Source organism: Triticum urartu, chromosome 3A, assembly GCF_056163025.1.
Source record: "Triticum urartu cultivar PI428250 chromosome 3A, HENAU_Tu73, whole genome shotgun sequence".
Lineage (NCBI taxonomy): Eukaryota > Viridiplantae > Streptophyta > Magnoliopsida > Poales > Poaceae > Triticum > Triticum urartu.
This window is the reverse complement of record NC_141875.1, coordinates 60,139,836-60,151,176: the sequence shown is the minus strand read 5'-3', so window position 1 is coordinate 60,151,176 and position 11,341 is coordinate 60,139,836.

Genomic DNA, 11,341 nt, shown 5'->3' with positions numbered 1-11,341 from the left:
TGCTTGAGACCAAGAATATCCGTCCCTGCATATTATTGAGTCTCTTCCAAGAGTGCCTTTTCCAGTCAGTCTCCCCTCATACCGCGATTTAGGGAGACCTATCTTGTTAAGGCCAGGAATGAAGTCAACACAAAACCCGATAACATCCTCTGTTTGATGGCCCATGGAGATGCTTCCTTCTGGCCTAGCGCGATTACGGACATATTTCTTTAGGACTCCCATGAACCTCTCAAAGGGGAACACATTGTGTAGAAATACGGGCCCCAGGATGACAATCTCGTCGACTAGATGAACTAGGACGTGCGTCATGATATTGAAGAAGGATGGTGGGAACACCAGCTCGAAACTGACAAGACATTGCGCCACATCACTCCTTAGCCTTGGTACGATTTCTGGATCGATCACCTTCTGAGAGATTGCATTGAGGAATGCACATAGCTTCACAATGGCTAATCGGACGTTTTCCGGTAGAAGCCCCCTCAATGCAACCGGAAGCAGTTGCGTCATAATCACGTGGCAGTCATGAGACTTTAGGTTCTGAAACTTTTTCTCTGGCATATTTATTATTCCCTTTATATTCGACTAGAAGCCCCCTCAATGCAACCGGAAGCGGTTGCGTCATAATCACGTGGCAGTCATGAGACTTTAGGTTCTGAAACTTTTTCTCTGGCATATTTATTATTCCCTTTATATTCGACGAGAAGCCAGTCGTGACCTTCATACTGAGCAGGCATTCAAAGAAGATTTCTTTCTCTTCTTTCATAAGAGCGTAGCTGGCAGGACCTTTATACTGCTTCGGAGGCATGCCGTCTTTTTCGTGCAAACGTTGCAGGTCCTCCCGTGCCTCAGGTGTATCTTTTGTCTTTCCATACACGCCCAAGAAGCCTAGCAGGTTCACGCAAAGGTTCTTCGTCACATGCATCACGTCGATTGAGGAGCGGACCTCTAGGTCTTTCCAGTAGGGTAGGTACCAAAATATAGATTTCTTCTTCCACATGGGTGTGTGTCCCTCAACGTCATTCGGAACAGCTAGTCCACCGGGACCCTTTCCAAAGATTACGTAGTGTAAATCATTGACCATAGCAAGCACGTGATCACCAGTGCGCATGGCGGGCTTCTTCCGGTGATCTGCCTCGCCTTTGAAATGCTTGCCTTTCTTTCGACATTGATGGTTGGTCGGAAGAAATCGACGATGGCCTAGGTACACATTCTTCCTGCATTTGTCCAGGTATATACTTTCAGTGTCATCTAAACAGTGCGTGCATGCGTGGTATCCTTTGTTTGTCTGTCCTGAAAGGTTACTGAGAGCGGGCCAATCGTTGATGGTCACGAACAGCAATGCCTTAAGGTTAAATTCCTCCTGTCTGTGCTCATCCCACGTACGTACACCGTTTACATTCCATAGCTGTAAAAGTTCTTCAACTAATGGCCTTAGGTACACATCAATGTCGTTGCCGGGTTGCTTAGGGCCTTGGATGAGAACTGGCATCATAATGAACTTCCGCTTCATGCACATCTAAGGAGGAAGGTTATACATACATAGAGTCACGGGCCAAGTGCTGTGATTGCTGCTCTGCTCCCCGAAAGGATTAATGCCATCCGCGCTTAAAGCAAACCATACATTCCTTGGGTCCTTTGCAAACTCATCCCAGTACTTTCTCTCGATTTTTCTCCACTGCGACCCGTCAGCGGGTGCTCTCAACTTCCCATCTTTCTTTCGGTTCTCACTGTGCCATCGCATCAACTTGGCATGCTCTTCGTTTTTGAACAGACGTTTCAACCGTGGTATTATAGGAGCATACCACATCACCTTCGCAGGAACCCTCTTCCTGGGGGGCTCGCCGTCAACATCACCAGGGTCATCTCGTCTAATCTTATACCGCAATGCACCACATACCGGGTATGCGTTCAGATCCTTGTATGCACCGCGGTAGAGGATGCAGTCATTAGGGCATGCATGTATCTTCTCCACCTCCAATCCTAGAGGGCATACGACCTTCTTTGCTGCGTATGTACTGTCGGGCAATTCGTTATCCTTTGGAAGCTTCTTCTTCAATATTTTCAGTAGCTTCTCAAATCCTTTGTCAGCCACAGCATTCTCTGCCTTCCACTGCAGCAATTCCAGTATGGTACCGAGCTTTGTGTTGCCATCTTCGCAATTGGGGTATAACCCTTTTTTGTGATCCTCTAACATGCGATCGAACTTCAACTTCTCCTTTTGACTAATGCATTGCGTCCTTGCATCGATAATGACCTGGTGGAGATCATCATCATCGGGCACATCGTCTGGTTCCTCTTGATCTTCAGCAGTTTCACCCGTGGCAGCATCATTGGGCACATCGTCTGGTTCCTCTTGATCTTCACCAGCTCCCCCCGTTGCAGCATCACCATATTCAGGGGGCACATAGTTGTCATCGTACTCTTCTTCTTCGCCATCTTCCATCATAACCCCTAGTTCTCCGTGCCTCGTCCAAACATTATAGTGTGGCATGAAACCCTTGTAAAGCAGGTGGGAGTGAAGGATTTTCCGGTTAGAGTAAGACCTCGTATTCCCACATTCAGTGCATGGACAACACATAAAACCATTCTGCTTGTTTGCCTCAGCCGCATCGAGAAACTCATGCACGCCCTTAATGTACTCGCGGGTGTGTCTGTCACCGTACATCCATTGCCGGTTCATCTGCGTGCATTATATATAATTAAGTGTCCAAATTAATAGAAGTTCATCATCACATTAAAACCAAAGTGCATACATAGTTCTCATCTAACAACATATAGCTCTCCAGAGCATCTAATTAATTAAACCATACATTGAAACTATGTAAAACATTTCAATGCGAAAACAAATGCGATCATAATCGCAACCAAGGTAACAATTGATCCAACGGCATAATGATACCAAGCCTCGGTATGAATGACATATTTTCTAATCTTTCTAATCTTCAAGCGAATTGCATCCATCTTGATCTTGTGATCATCGACGACATCCGCAACATGCAACTGCAATATCATCTTCTCCTCCTCAATTTTTTTTATTTTTTCCTTCAACAAATTGTTTTCTTCTTCAACTAAATTTAACCTCTCGACAATAGGGTCGGTTGGCATTTCCGATTCACATACATCCTAGATAAATAAAATCTATGTCACGTTGGTCGGCATAATTTTCATAAACAATAAATGAACCAATAGTTATAAAGATAATATACATACCACATCCGAATCATAGACAGGACGAGGGCCGACGGGGGCGGATACCAAAACCATCGCACTATATAAGATGCAATAATAAATGTAAGAAAATGATACAAGTATCTATCTAAACAAACAAGTAAGAATATTTTTCCTTTCAGAAAGAAGATAAGAACAAGAGGCTCACCACGGTGGTGTCGGTGATGAAATCGGCGTGGGTGATCGATGGCGGTGAAGACAGGGACGGGGCGTGACGGACCGCTAAATCTAGACAAATCTCGAGGAAAATGGAGCTTGGAGGTCGAGCTTCGAGAGGAGAAAGATTAAGTAGTGTGGCTCGGGCATTCCATCGAACACCTCATGTGCATAGGAGGTGAGCTAGAGCACCACAAAGCCCTCTCCCCCTCGGCCAGAAAAAATAGAGCACTGTGCTCTGCTCTTGTGCGAGGGGGTATATATAGGCACCTCATTGGTCCCGGTTGTTGACATGAGCCGGGACTAAAGGGGAGCCTTTGGTCCCGGTTCAAGCCACCAACCGGGACCAATGGTGGTGGGCCAGGAGCGAGGCCCATTGGTCTCGGTTCATCCCACCAACCGGGACCAAAAGGTCCAGATGAACCGGGACCAATGGCCCACGTGGCCCGGCCGGCCCCCTAGGCTCACGAACCGGGACCAATGCCCACATTGGTCCCGGTTCTAGACTGAACTGGGACTAATGGGCTGACCCGGCCTGGACCAAAGCCCTGTTTTCTACTAGTGTAGTACTCCTACTTAGTATAGAATTTCTGAAATGCGCCAAAATTCTGTACGAGCATGTACAAAATTCAATTTCTGTCAGAACTAAACCTACAACATATGCACAGAACTGACTGAATTCGTGATTACTGATACTCTGGAATGCGCCAAAACCACCAATCTATCAGTTGAACCTCACTTGTCATCGCGAATTTATTGACTGGACCACTCCACTCCAGGCTCTCTAGCAGATTGCAGTGAAATGTACAGTAATACCAGCCGGAAGAGGGGTGGGGGGATTCAGTCACCTCGGGGACAATGCAGAAGTAGGGCACGTCGCCGCCGACGATCTGGAACGGCGCCCTGTCCTTCCAGAAGGCGTCGTCCTTGATCCAGAACCTCCTCGGAGCCTCGCCATGGACCTAGCGACAGCGACACCCGCACCGCACGATGAGTCAAGCGCCACCAAACCAAATCGATTCAAAGCCCGAGCAAACGAAGGATCGTCGGCGCGAGGGAGAGCGCACGTGCATACCGTGGGTGCGAGCGCAGCGCACAGCGACAGCGCGAGGAGAAGTGAGAGCCTCCCGAAGCCTCCGGCGGAGGCCATTGCGGGGGCCCAGTGGCCTCCGCTCACCCGGTAGCTGCTGCTGGATTCCTCTGTTGGTGCCGCAGGAAGCGTGAGGCCTCGATTTGGCGAAGGGGGCCTGGGGGAAGAGGTGGGCGACGTCGACGCCCTGGGCGATGAGGACGAGGAGGCGCTTGAGCGCATCAACCTTGTCGGCATCGAAGCGGGAGTTGAGTAGCGCCGGGATGGCGGTGTCCTCCGGGTCGTCGTAGAGGTGCACGTCCGTGCCCATCCGCCCCACCACCCACGACGCCGCCGCGCCACTCGCCCACATCCCGAACATCCCTGACGGATCCCGAACATCTGGGCGCCGGGAGAGAGAGGCGGTGGTGCGCGGGGATTAGGGTTTGCTGCCCTTTTGCCTTGCCGCGCCGCTTTCTGGTGGGGGCCATGTCATTGATCCATGGGAAGAGTCCCGATTGGTTCAGAAAATCAGTGATTTAAAAAAGTATCTAAGTACTAAAAATAGAGGGATTTTGTGAAGTAGATATCAAAAAATATTTTACAAAATGGCACCACACAAATTTTCACTAGAGTTAGACCACATTTTGTGGATAAGAACCAATTTCTATGCATTTCTGATCTTTCTAGCTATTTTTAATCATTTTTTGAGTGCCCAAAATGAGTTTTTTTTGTGAAGGACCTACCATATATTTGTTGAAAAATTGTACCAAATCAATTTTCTAAAATACTAGGACATATTTAATGCACAATTGACCAAATGGTTTGGTGTCAAAAGATTTGATCCACCTCTCGTGAAAAAGACAAATTTTCGCTGATTCAGCAGGAAACGGGTCAAATTTAAACTGCAGCGTTCTCATAGTTTGCCCTTTATTTTTCCAAAAAATCATTTCTAGGTACATAACACTAGTAGAAAACAGGGCTTTGGTCTAGGCCGGGTCAGCCCATTCGTCCCGGTTCAGTCCAGAACCGGGACCAATGTGGGCATTGGTCCCGGTTCGTGAGCCCAGGGGGCCGGCCGGGCCATGTGGGCCATTGGTCCCGGTTCATCCGGACCTTTTAGTCCCGGTTGGTGGGATGAACCGGGACCAATGGGCCTCGCTCCTGGCCCACCACCATTGGTCCCGGTTGGTGGCTTGAACCGGGACCAAAGGCTCCCCTTTAGTCCCGGCTCATGTCACCAACCGGGACCAATGAGGTGCCTATATATACCCCTCGCTCGCGAGCAGAGCACCCCAGTGCTCTATTTTTCTCTGGCTGAGGGGGAGAGGGCTTGGTGGTGCTCTAGCTCACCTCCTATGCACACAAGGTGTTCGATGGAATGCCCGAGCCACACTACTTAAGCTTTCTCCTCTCCAAGCTCGACCTCCAAGCTCCATTTTCCATAATATTTGTCTAGGTTTAGCAGTCCATCACGCCCCGTCCCCGTCTTCACCGCCGTCGATCACCCGCGCCGAGCTCATCGCCGGCACCACCGTGGTGAGCCTCTTGTTCTTATCTTCTTTCTGAAAGGAAAAATATTCTTACTTGTATGTTTACATAGATACTTGTATTATTTTCTTACTTTTATTATTGCATCTTATATAGTGCGATGGTTTTGGTATCCGCCCCCGTCGGCCCTCGTCCTGTTTATGATTCAGATGTGGTATATATATTATCTTTATAACTATTGGTTCATTTATTGTTTATGAAAATTATGCCGACCAACGTGACATAGATTTTATTTATGTAGGATGTATGTGAATCGGAAATGCCAACCGACCCTATTGTCGAGAGGTTAAATTTAGTTGAAGAAGAAAACAATTTGTTGAAGGAAAAAATAAAAAAAATTGAGGAGGAGAAGATGATATTGGAGTTGCATGTTGCGGATGTCGTCGATGATCACAAGATCAAGATGGATGCAATGCGCTTGAAGATTAGAAAGATTAGAAAATATGCCATTCATACCGAGTTGCATGTTGCTGTAATAGGGAAGTGCATTTGGACGAACGATCAAATGGACATACCAGTCAGGAAGCTTCAGCAGTATATCGAAGTAGCGCAGCAAGGGACGTTCTTTCCAGACAGAGAGAACGACGAGCTCACAATGGCCCTCGGGAATCCTGAGCACCCTGGACGGACACGAGGCACACCAGGCTCCATTCCGTGGAAGGTTGGGTTTCCGGACGCAGGCGGTTACAAATCCCATGAGAGGAGGAAAAAAGTGCAGCAGACCCAAATGCAGGCACTACAAGCAAGGGTACAAGCGATAGAGGAACGAGAAGCAAATCGCAGCAAACGTACTACCGAAGCTTCCCCCCGAAGCTACCCTGCCATCTCAGCAGAGAAGCAGCATGGCTTCCACCAACCTGCTTCAGCCGGAGCATGCCTTGACGGCTCCTACCAGCTATCCCGTGGATGCTATCACGGAGTCTCAAAATTGCCACCTTATGACGCAATGGATGAATTTGAAGGTCAAGGCGGCTGTTGGCTCTGTTTATCCTACTGAACCCGGCGCAACTTTTCACTGCCGGCCGATTCGAGAAGGATATGCTAGGGTGATGGTGGATGAAATAACGGAGGGATTTGAGGACCTCCAGCTTGACCACCCTACCGGTGAAGGGGAGACTAGGCTGGGGTCTGCTCTGAAGACTCCATGTCTATGGCGGAAGGAGCTCATCAACCTTCCGAACTGGACGCCTCCGCCTCCTCCTCCTCCTCCGGCAAGTCAGGGCACTCTGCCTCCTCCACCGCCTCCTCCTCCAGCGAGTCAGGGCACTCCGCCTCCTCCACCGCCTCCTCCTCCGGCGAGTGACGATCAGGGCACTCGACCGGCTCCTTCTCCAGCGCGTGGCGGCACTCCGCCTCCTTCTCCGCCTGCGCCGACGCGCCCAAGCAGGAGAAGGTAGTCCTTCTCCTCCGCCTCGTAAGCAAGTAAAGAAGACAACCGCTCCGTCTCGTAAGCAAGTAAAGAAGACAACCGCTCCGTCTGCTCGGTCGGCGTCTAGCAGTACAACCAGAGGCGGGAGGAAATACAGATTTGGTCCTTCTCTGAAGACTCCAGAGAAGTTCCTATACGAGAGGACCCCGGAGGAGAACACCGAGATCGCACAAACCGAAGTGGATGACTGGTTTCAAGGGTTGAAAGAAAAGAGACATCCACCTTCGCAGGAGAAGGTAGATCTGGTGAAAGTGAAGCGCACTCTGGCTGCCCTGACAAAACCACCCAAGTCTCCGCCGAAAGGAAACTATGAGCGCATTATTGGAAAGGAATTTGCCGAAGCGGAGCGGTCGGGAAGTACTGTTAGTGATCAAAGGCTGAAAGAACGACGAGCTGGGAAACAAATTTCCCAGCTCGGCGAACAAGCGAAGCAATCATGCCCCCCGCTCAAGGTGCCTAGCGACAACGTCGCTAATGATCCGAGGATGGTGCCCGGTTATAGCAATCTTGCCGATTACCTGCCCGACGATGTACATTATGAACCCATGGAGGTGCAGATACAAAGATACGAGTACGGGAAGCCTCTCGCCAAAGATGAAAGATCTCTATCAACGATGATGCGAAGATTGCATGATTGGTACTTGAAAATCTGCAGAGACTCTGGGGGGAGGAGTACTTTGTATGTGAAAGTTAAAAAGGAGCATGACCTCGTTGGAATTGAACTGTTGCCTGTTCCATTTGAGGAGTTCTTTCAGTTTTCAATCAATTGACCCTCGATAAAACAATGGTCACCTGCTACTGTCTGTAAGTAGTACTACTTCTATCATTAAGTCTCTCTATATAGCTCAGCTCTTTCATTGCATGTATTTATAATCATCCTCACTATATTATGCAGATTGAAGATCGCCAAATTGAAGAAAAGACAAGTCGGTGATATTGGGTTCATTAACACATATCTCATAGATGCAACTCAGGTTAAATTTCATGCCGCAGATACCGAGGCCAACTTGCTACAATCATTGGTAATAAATGAAAACAAAGATATAATACTCTTTCCTTACAACTTCAAGTGAGTGCTACTGTGTTGGGCGTATTCGGTTTCCCTTATATATATGTATTAGTCAAGGTTATAGTAATGTAATTGATGAGTTATGCATGTGTGTGCAGTTACCACTATATTCTCCTAGAGATTAAGCTTGAGCAGGGACTAGTAACTGTCTTAGACTCAAAACGAAAAGATCCCCAGGACTATGCGGACATGACTCAAATGCTGGAGAAGTAAGTTAAATTGATCATTATCCACCATATCAGCAACTTTGTTCATTTCCTGATATATCAAGTAATTGTTTTCTTTGTCTGGCAGGGTTTGGAAAAAATTCTCCAAAAAAGCTCCAGGACTCCCGAAGAAGCTGCAATTTAGACACCCGAAAGTAAGTACTATAGTAGCATGTTCCATGCATCTCCTATTGATTTGGTATTCTTGCTTATCAGTTTGATTGACCTCTATTTCTTGTAAAGTGGTTGTGGCAGGAAAAAGGTTATGATTTCTGTGGATACTACGTTTGCGAGTCCATCTGCCACACGACCTGTGAGCGGGGCTACACTGACGAACAATATGAAGTACGTAAATAACAACATTCACAATTTTATTTTATTACCATCATTTGTGTTGAGTTTCATTCATTCATATATATATGTATTGACCCCCTTCTTCAAATTAGATGTTTCGGAAGCGGGATGAACTCCTAGCACCAGCTCGCATGCGAGCAATTCAAGAGGAATTGGCGGCATTCTTTCTTGACCACGTGATCACTGAAGACGGAGAATACTATGTGGACCATGAGTCCGTATGATTATATTTGTAAGAGATAATTATTGTATATATGTAGCCGGTAGTGTCGGATAGATATACGAGAACTTGTTGTTCGACCAATCTCTCAGAGAAGGAGAGGTGGTCGATATCACTTCTCTCTGTATGCATATATGTTCATGACGATCTTCTGTTTCCTTCATTTGCTTACTAGCTAGCTAGCGTGTCTAGTCCTCTCTATACATATGTATAGTACGTAGCGTCGATCAAGCACGGACATAAGAGAGGACACTTCTCTCTATTAATTATAGCTAGCTAACACAATATATGAAACACCTAAATTAACCCCCCAAAACCCCCAAACCCCCAACCTCCCCCCTTCAAAAAACAAAACAAAAACCCCAGCCACATAAATGCTGACGTGTGGATGCCTATTGGTCCCGGTTGGTGCCACCAACCGGGACCAAAGGGTCTCCTGCCTGGGCTCCGCGCATAGGCCACGTGGAGGCCCATCAGTCCTGGTTCTGGATTGAACCGGGATTAAAGGGGCAGGGCATTAGTACCGACCCTTTAGTTCCGGTTCAGGAACTGGGACAGAAGGCCCTTACGAACCGGGACAATAGGCCCTTTTTCTACCAGTGTAAGTATCTATTTAATTAGAGAAACACCAAAAGTTTTCCAAGATCCAACCACTAGCTAGGAACGGTCATGCCCACCGTTTTGACCGCATTTTGAAACAAGCGTAAAAAATTCAAAAAAATAAGAAAATTGGAAAATCTTCGCATTGTGCCATTATATGTGACCAAGTTTCCAGGAAAAATAATAAACTTCTAATACGAAAATTATTTTAAAAAAAGTGTTCTCAGAAATGAGCTATCATCTATGAAGATTCATGGCTTTCAAGCCAAATGATCAATCTGATGGCCACATTCATGACATAGTTTGTTGAAATGATCTCATATCATGCACAAGGGTGCATCTTGTACTTCCAAACAATGTTGCCTTAGGGAGTTTTCATTTTATTTGCACGGAAAATTCATTTTCCATTTTTCGAGTGCCCGAAATGAGTATTTTTTGTGAAGAACCTACCATATATTTGTTGCAAAATTGGACAAAATCAATTTTATAAAATAATAGGTCATGTTTAATGCACAATTGACCAAATGGTTGTATGTTAAAAGTTTTGATCCACCTCTCGTGAAAAAGACAAATTCCCGACGATTTAGTTGGAAGCGGGTCAAATTTGAACTGCAGCTGCCTCATAGTTTGCTCTTTATTTTTTCCAAAAATCATTTATAGGTACATAAGTATCCATTTAATCATAGAAACAACAAATTTTTTGCAAGATTCACCACTAGCTAGGAATGGTCAAGCCCACCGTTTTGACCGCATTTTGAAACGGGCATAAAAAATTCAAAAAAAATTAAAAAATTGGGAAACCTTCGCATTGTGTCATTATATGTGACCAAGTTTCTAGGAAAAATAATAAACTTGTAATACATCAATTATTTTAAAAAAGTGTTCTTAGAAATGAGCTATCACGCGTGAAGATTCAGGGTTTTCAAGTCAAATGATCAATCTTATGGTCATATTCATGGCATAGTTTGTTCAAATGATCTCATATTGTGCACAAGGGTGCATCTTGGAATTCCAAACAATGTTTCCTAAGGAAGTTTTCATTTTCTTTGCACAAAAAATTCATTTTCCATTTTCCGAGTGCCCGAAATGAGTTTTTTTGTGAAGGACCTACCATATATTTGTTGCAAAATTGGACCAAATCAATTTTATAAAATACTAGGCCATATTTAATGCACAATTGACAAAATGGTTGGGTGTCAAAAGTTTTGATCCACCTCTGGTGAAAATGACAAATTCCCGCCGATTTGGTAGGAAGCGGGTCAAATTTGAATTGCAGCTGCCTTATTGTTTGCTCTTTATTATTTCCAAAAATCATTTCTAGTTACATAAGTATCTATTTAAGCATAAATACATGGCTTGGTGGAGATACGTCGAGGTTTGGATGGTGGCCCAGGGCCCCAACTCCAAACCACGTGAACTCGCATGCCTGGTGCATGGTCACCGCGTGACCTTGGCGTTG